Source organism: Cupressus sempervirens, chromosome 7 (assembly GCF_028749045.1).
Source record: "Cupressus sempervirens isolate cs-2001-9-10 chromosome 7, ASM2874904v1, whole genome shotgun sequence".
In the NCBI taxonomy this organism is placed as follows: domain Eukaryota; kingdom Viridiplantae; phylum Streptophyta; class Pinopsida; order Cupressales; family Cupressaceae; genus Cupressus; species Cupressus sempervirens.
In genome coordinates, this window is record NC_143124.1 from 857,272,935 (window position 1) to 857,281,549 (window position 8,615).

The 8,615-nt window shown below is 33.4% G+C and overlaps 1 pseudogene; it reads left to right on the plus strand.

Annotated features, from left to right (window-relative positions):
- The first annotated feature begins 433 nt into the window (after positions 1 to 433).
- Positions 434 to 4,598, plus strand: LOC149550148 (vacuolar protein sorting-associated protein 41 homolog pseudogene; annotated as a pseudogene).
- The last annotated feature ends 4,017 nt before the right edge of the window (positions 4,599 to 8,615 follow it).

Consider the following 8,615-nt stretch of genomic DNA (forward strand, 5'->3'; position numbering starts at 1 on the left):
CATCAATTCAAACACTCAGTGATCCACAAGAAATTGAGGTAAGATTACTTTTGTTCTCATTAATTTGATGAAATTTTATGTAGATTTCTGTCACTTTGTTGTACAAAAAAAAAATCTCAAAGAATGTATCGAGGTTAGAATCCTCTGAGAGATAAATTAGGATATGGCTACACCTTGTGCATTTGCTACTAGGCCTCTTAATTTTGTAGCCTGCCATCTTCTTCCTTTCGATTCTTGGAAGAATATACCTAAATTCACAAGAGATGGGAAGGTTACTATAGATGAACCCATAAAGGTATTTTTTACAACTATAAATATTTTAGGAGTTAATCATGAAGATGTCATAGTCTGATTATTTTTTGAAACTCTTACTAAGGCAGCTGCATACTGGTTCTATCACTTGGCTAATGGATCTATTACGAATTGGAATACCATGAGCGTAGCTTTTGAGGATCGTTTTAAAATTGTTGAAGATGAACATGCTCTATTGGCTCAATTAATGTCAATAAAGAAGTTACTTTCTATGAGCATGAGAGATTTTGTTGCTAGCTTCAATAAGATCATGAATAAAATTCCAATAGAAAATAGACCCGCAGTAGGCAATTTAAAAATGTTCTTCATCAGCGCTATGCCTCCTAACATAGGCTTTGAATTAAGGAGATCTCACCCTACAAATTTGGAGACAGCTCAAATGATTGTTGTAGAGTTGGAGGATGATATGATTGCTACAGGAAGATGGAAACATGAAATCCATAATAAGGCCAGCACCAGTGATACTACTTCATAGGAAGAGATGATTCAGAAGTTGTCCAATGAGCTGGTTGCTTTGAAAAGATAGCTCCCAAACTTCAACAATCCATATCAAAGAAAATTTTCAAGGTAGGCTAATGAATGTAGTGATAAAACTTTGTAGTTGCCTAGATTATAGCAAAGATTAGCAATCGAAGCTCCACATAAAAAGGTAAATGGGTGCATGTTTCATTTGACTATCGATCATGATAATGAAAGCTATGCAAGTGATCAATAGGAGGTAATCTCTGATAGCCAATTCTTCTCTATCCAGTAGTTAGACAAACTCATATTCCAATGTCAACTCTGAAAATTTGTTTTTAAAGTATGAATCATATTCAGAGAAACAAAAGACAAAGGTAGCTGCTGATTCAAAAATTCCTCTAGCAAGACAAAAATAGCCAGCATCTAAAACACACAACATTGATGTAAGTTCTGAAAAGGATACTTTTTCTTCTCCCATCTTCCCTACTTTGAGAGAACCTAAATTTACTTCATCTTCAGTTAGTCTACAATGGATGAGCCATCAGCAAGAAGAGCATCTCCAGCTTATAGAAAATGACATGCCTGAATCATCACAAGAAGAAGAAAAGGTTGTTTTTATTCCTTTTTTTCAACAATATTTCCTTTGGAATCAATAGTTTCACCTTTAGATTTATCATTTGAGGTTGAAAAGGAGACCTTTTCTCCTAAGGATGAGCATAATGAAAAGCTCTGGGAAAATGCTCTGCCTATGTCTAAAATTAAATATCAAGAGCATACCACAAATAGTTCAGATGTGATTATGGAAGATGTTTAGGGACCATCTTGTTCTGATAAAATTTACAAAGTTAATCAAGAGAAGGTAGTTCTTGCGGTAGATTGTGATTTGAATGCTTCCCAAGAATCAATGCATATGAATCTAGAATCACCCTCAGTATTGTAGATAGAAGAATCAGTTTTGGTTCAGCATTCTAAAATTGTTAAAACTAAAGGAATTGCTTTTAATGCTACAGAGAATAAGGAGTTGATGATTGAAGTTGAAGATAACACTAATCATAGACAGAATGAGCAATTATTTCTCTCAGTCAAATCACATGAAGCTATAGTAATTTTTCCTAATGTATGTGATGTGGAGATCACTAGTTTAATTACCTCAGAAAATAATATGTCTCAAGAGAACATTAAATAAACAATAGACATATATACTAGTGATAGTGCTCATAATGCTGAAAATATAGGCCAAAATTTTTTCCTAACTACTGATGAATTAGTCAAAGCTAAGAAGGATGGAATTAGTAAGCATGATGATGACCTTTCAATGGATGGCCTGGTACTGAGTGATAATAAAATTTAGAACATTCAAGGAAGTCTCAGTCCTAAACAGAGTATGCATAATCCATTATTCAATTGGTCTCTTTTGCTGCAAAAATATGAAGGTACAAAAATCTGTCATGAAGAAGTTTATGATGAAAAATGGTTATTTGGAAAATTACCATTGCCTGGAAAGTTACTAAATTGGCTCTATTCTCATTAAAGTAAGGGGTCGCTACTGAATTCAAAGAATTCATACATATGCAGACCTTTATCTCGCAAGAGGTCGTATTTCTCTCAGCCTGTGAATGGTTTTGTTTGATTAATGCAGGATTCTTCTCATATAAGGTTTGTCTAGTATTTCCAGCCTTATATGAGGTCTTTTTGTTGTGTTTAGTTAGTTTCCTTTCTTGTTGCTTGGTTTTCCTTGTTTAGTTTTGTTGTGTTGCTACCCTTTTTATACCTATGCGAAACCAGAGATTCCAGATTCATTACTTAAACATGAGAATGTTTAAGTCCCCAGTCAGAGCCAGCTGTTGCCCCACTTTTTGTCCTTCACCCATGCTGTCAAAGTGGAAGATTTTTTTAAAAATTATGTATTTCAAGTGATAATTGGACTTTGGAGAAACATTTCAATATTAACTTATGCTTTAATTCCAATTCTTTAGAAGAGTCTTCCATTATAACTAAAGTGATCACCTAGGGATGATATATTGTTTATCTCAATATCAAGAAGGTGATAGCTTTAAATTTTTTGATTTGATTAACTTCAAGAGCAGAATTTGGGGCAATCAGAGATTGAATTGTATTTAGTTGCTTTTGGAGATGAAGCAAATGAAATTGTGTATGTTTTGGCCCCACAACTCTACCAGCATTTATATTGTGACTTATTAGTTAATAGGGTTCACTATGAATATAATGGAGATGCTCTAGTTATTCTAGCATATATACATGATAGGGAAGATGGAGAAAATGAAGTTGGGAACACTCTACCATCATGATAGGGATGTTCCCAAAGACTAGAGGTACATATAGTGACTTGGAAAAATGAAGATCTTGCAATAGATAAACTTCCAATAAATGGATTTGAGCATTTCAAGGCCAAATATTATCTTCTCACACATGCTTCTTTCTCAAGAAGTAGTGGTGCAGCAGGGTAGTGGGCTCGTAGGGAGGAACCCCTATACTATATAGTTTTTCCTAAAGGTGTAATCACTATGAAGCCTAGGGATGCAGATGACCATATAGTTTGGCTTCTCCAACATCAACAGCATGAAAAAAACACTAGTTGCAATTGAAGCTAGAAAAGCTCAAATCGAACTTCTTGATGAGGTGGGTTCAAAATATCTTCATTTCTTTGAAAGGCAATATGCTAAAGTAGCTACTTTGTGCCCAAAATTGTTGCATGGATTTTCAATGGCATGGGAGAGGTGGTGTTTGAATTTTCACGTGATCAGAAACTACCCCTTTTGGTACCTTACATCCCCACCAATAATCCTCAACTATGGGATACTGTGTATGAGGCAGCTCTCATAGCTCTAGCCACAAATCCAGCATTCTATAAACAACTATTGTCAACAATTCAAACTTGGAAATCATATATATATAGCACATCCATGGTCATTGATACTATTGAATCATAGTTATATATGATCTCTACAACTCCCACTTTGAGAGAGGCTCTAGCCAATTTGTATGTCATTAATAAACACTATGAGAAGACTTTTGCAATATATGCAAATCTGACGAAGCCTAGCATTTTTGAATTTATCAAGGAGCGCAATCTATATGGTTTTTTTTTACAAGGCAAGGCAGAAGCTCTGATGAATTTAGATTTGAAAAGGGCTATAGTGTTACTTTTCCAGCAACAGAAGTTTATCCCACCATCTGATGTAGTTTCACAGTTGTTGGAATTTGACAATGATAAGACACACAAATTATACCTGCATGAATATTTACATGCACTCTTTGAGATAGATCCTAATGTAGGGGAAGAATTCCATGGCCTTCAGGTAGATTTTTTTGCAGAATATGAGCCCAGATTGCTTCTCCCATTCCTCCGCAGTAGCCAATATTACTCGCTTGACAAGGCTTATGAGATTTGTATCAGAAGAGGTCTTATAAAAGAGCAAGTATTTATTCTTGAGAGGATGGGAAATTCAAGGAAGGCTCTTGCACTTATCATAAATAAATTGGAAGATATGGAACAGGCTATAAAGTTTGTCACAATGCAACATGATGACGATCTATAGGAGGAGCTAATTAAGCAAAGCCTTGGCAACCCAAAAATGGTTGGAATGTTACCGGAGCACATAGTGGGTAATCTAGATCTACTTCATACTATAAATATGGTACCAAATGGTTTGCATAGCCCAAGGTTAAGGGATTGGGTTGTCAAGATTATCACAGATTATCACACAAAAACTTCACTTTGGCATGGTTGCAATGACATTTTAAAGGTTGACTGTGTGAACCTGCTAGTGAAATATTATTATGAGGCCTGTCATGGTATTTAAATTAGAATTAGGGAAGATGAATTTAATGCAAATAAGCCTCAAGTTAAAGATGATAGAGGACTAAGAAATGGGAAGAGTACAACAAAGAACTTAGAGTTCAAGGGCCACAGGGAGGTGTCAATTTTCAAGGTTATGATGAATTCTTTCTCTGTTCATGGATAGAAGCTTGCAAGTGCTTGTCAAATTTCTTCAATATTTGGTTGAGCAGTCATGGTATTTAGACTAGATTATATTAATTTGATAAAGGTCTATTCAGTTCATTTTATTGAGCAAGGTCAGATGAAGGGATAAAGTCATATTAGTTCCTCTTTGTTGTAATTTCATAGTCACTTGTCACATGCCCTTTCAAATTTTGGATGTTGAAATACTTTGTATTCCCATGAATGTTGTACATTTTTAAACTCTATATATACTATTGAAGAAGATAACAACAAGGGGGGGTTAGCAAGTTATTGGTGTAAAAGACTTGATATTGCAGAGCCAATAAAAGAGTGGTTTATGTCAATAATTTTTGTTTTGTTTAGTTAACCTATTGCTTCTATGCGTCTTTCTTTTAAATTTGAATTGTAGGAAGAAATGAAGGATGTTTAGTTCTTTTTTTAATAAGGATATAAATTAATCATAGTAGGATGTGCTTTGTGAGATTCAAGGAAAGATTCAAGAAAAGCTCTTAATCATTTCATTTAAATTTTTGTAGATAGTTGTTGAGTTATGAATTCATAGGATTTCTGGATCCCATAGCTTGGTTTGTAGATCAGTAAGTATTTTCTTTCTTGAATTAAGCTCTGGTTAGACTTAGTTCAGTTAGCCTCTTCTTCTCTCAGGTTAAGAGCATACCCCGAGTTAGATGTAGAAACAAAAACATAATTCCTGGAACATCATTCACATAAGGAGGTGTACCTACCAATTCAGAGAGAAATTGGTAATCAGAGAATGGCTTTTCAATTGTTGTAGACAGATATTGTTCATCATTCGGGCATTAAGAGTCATATTTTCATAGGAAACAAGAAAGGACAAACTTGTTTACCAACAGTTGGAGAAATGAAATTCCACCAAGGGTTGACATATTTACTTAGCTGGCACTAAAGAATCATGTGTTAATAGGTAACAGGTTATGGAAACTTAAAATATATGATCACATTAAATGTGTTTTTTGTGGTGATGCTCTCGAGGATGTTGATCATTTCTTCTTAATTTTCCCCTTTGCATAGGATTGCTAGTGCTATATTTTTTATAAAGTATACTATTATTCTCCCATCCCCTCTAAGCTTTGTGATTTTTTGCAATCTTGGCCAACTCTATACATAGATTCTCTATTTGCTAATCTATGGGTCATTATACAGGCCATTGTCATTTGTTCTTATAAAAATATTGATGAATATGGTTTAGAATAATGCACATGAAAGAGATCCTAAACCCATGTTTTACACATACCTATAAATTGTTAAGGGATGGAATGTAAATATGAAAATGCTAATATTGAAAACTAGTTTTTCTAACATCTTGCCAAAAGTACACACGAAATCAAACACAAAATTACAAGAAAGAGATAGAAGAATTCATAGATCTACTAATATAAAATATGCCATCTATAACCAACGTGTTTGATTGTAAAGCTTTCCATGTTGCGTCCATAAAAATAAATTTACAACATTAGAGCTTGAAACTTGCAATCTTTAGATTTCTTCCTATCTATCTTCTATCATGCTATCATTCTACTTTCCTACAATAAATTCAAGTTCTAATATAGCTAGCTAGATCACAAGTTGGTCAATTAGTAATTTAATTATAATATAGATCTTTCCTTGGAGGTGCAAACCAAGATCAAGAAATGGGCATCAATTGTTCATGCACTCTTAAAGGTAGGTCCAAACACAATCAAGAAGTCATCTCCAAAGCATGTAAGATGCCATGTTATCATAATAAAATATTAAAAAAGAAATAACACACTGCGCTAGATGAAATCTTAGTAAATAGCAATTATAGAAAATGGTACATAACTCAAAGCACACAAAACATGAACTCATGCACTCATAGAATAAGGATCTCAAATAGGTCCTCAACATGATATCAATCACACTCAACTCAAAACCAAAAGAAGAAATGGCTACTTCACAAATATCATATTGCTACCAAAAAAAAGTAATATTTTTTGTTGATGCAAGATTACCATTGACCCAAGATACTCCTACATTAGACACCTAGAGTAAGTAAAGAGTTGATTTCCATACCAAGGGATCTTGATATTCTGATCAAAATCATAAAGATCCAACTCACTTTGTGTTATCCATGAACCATCTTCAAGTGGTTTATCCTTAAATTGAACTAGATACTCCATGTAGTAGTTTCCTCTAGTACTCTTACTTACTTTATTGTCTAAAATCTTCTCAATATTGTATATCTTCCTTTTGGGATAATCTAGGTTATCTTTTAATTTATCACCTGATTCAAATACTAAAAATGTCTACAATATTGAATATTGGTGAACTATCCACATCTTGTGGCGATTCAACTTCAAATTCATTTCCACTATCAAACTTCCTTAGGATCTTACAAGGACCAAACTTTTTCATCTTTAGCTTACTGTAGGTACCAACTATAAATTGTGCCTTCTTCAATTGAGCTATAACTTCATCACTACCTCAAAATATTTATGTCTTATTCCTTTATCTTCTTTCTATTTGTAGTCAAGATTACCATCTTCCATATTCTTCTTTACTTCCTCATGTAGAGTCTTCATAAAATCTACAAATTCCTTTTCTTTAGCACTTCTCTTCATTTCCATATTCAAATATCTTAACTTAGTGGTCTGTTTAGGATTCAATCCATTAAGAATCTCAAAAGGTGTCTTCTTGGTACTTCTATTCATAGAGTCATTATATAAAAAATCTACTTGTGCTAAAATCAAATCCCAATTAGTAAGCTTATCTCCAACTAAACATCTCAACAAGTTACCTAAAATTTTGTTCACAACTTTAGTTTGTCCATCTATTTGTTGATGAAATGTAGAAACTTCACCTTTATATCCAATTTCTTCCAAAGTGTGCTCCAAAAATAACCAGTAAGCTTAGTATCTCTATCTAAAATAATAGTTTTAGGAAAACCATGCAATATCACTACTTGTAAGTATAGTTATCTATACCTATAGTATCATTGCAATATAGTATAGTTGCAGTATCTCTATCTAAAATATTGAAGAGAAGTTATAAGTATAGTTGTCTATACCTTGAATCCTGTGCAAGTCAGGAAAGGTTACTTATTCAACACCTTTTGAACTATGGTATGGATACTCACCTAATATAAAATATTTTAAGGTATTTGGAAGCAAGTATTATATTCTCAAATATTTCAAAAATGGTAATTAAACTAGATGCTAAAAGTGAAGAAGGTATATTTCTTGGTTATTCCATAAGAAGTAACATTTATAAGTGTTTAGATACTAACACTAACAAAGTTGTGGAAAGTACAAATGTAAAATTTGATGAATATATAGAAGTATATGAGGCTAAACCTATGAAAGAACTAGAAGAATAAAAAATCTTTTGTATGATTTTATGAAGGTATGACAGCTGATGAAGATGTTGTAAATCAAGTTGCAAACCAACTACAAGTTTCAGTGATTACTGAGTCACATACTATGAATGTCAAGTTGCATTTAGGAACCAAGTTACATTCAAGAGTCAAGTTATAGAATGATGATGAAGCACATTTTGATTCTGAAATTAGTGTACATGAAAGAGATGTTGAACTACCTAACAGAGAGGTACATAGTGATTTAGCTATTGAGAGACAAAATATAGAAGCCAGAGTTAAACCAAGATTGTTTAAGTATGTTAAAAGGCATCACCCTCATACAGAAATCATTGGAGATAGAGATGTTAGACCAATGGCAAGGAACAAGTTGAGAAATGGTACATGTTTGTTGAGCATGCAAAAACCCAAAATAGTGAAAGATGCCTTAGAGGATGTGGACTGGAGTAAAGTCATGGAAGAAAAGATTGAACAAATTGAGAAAAA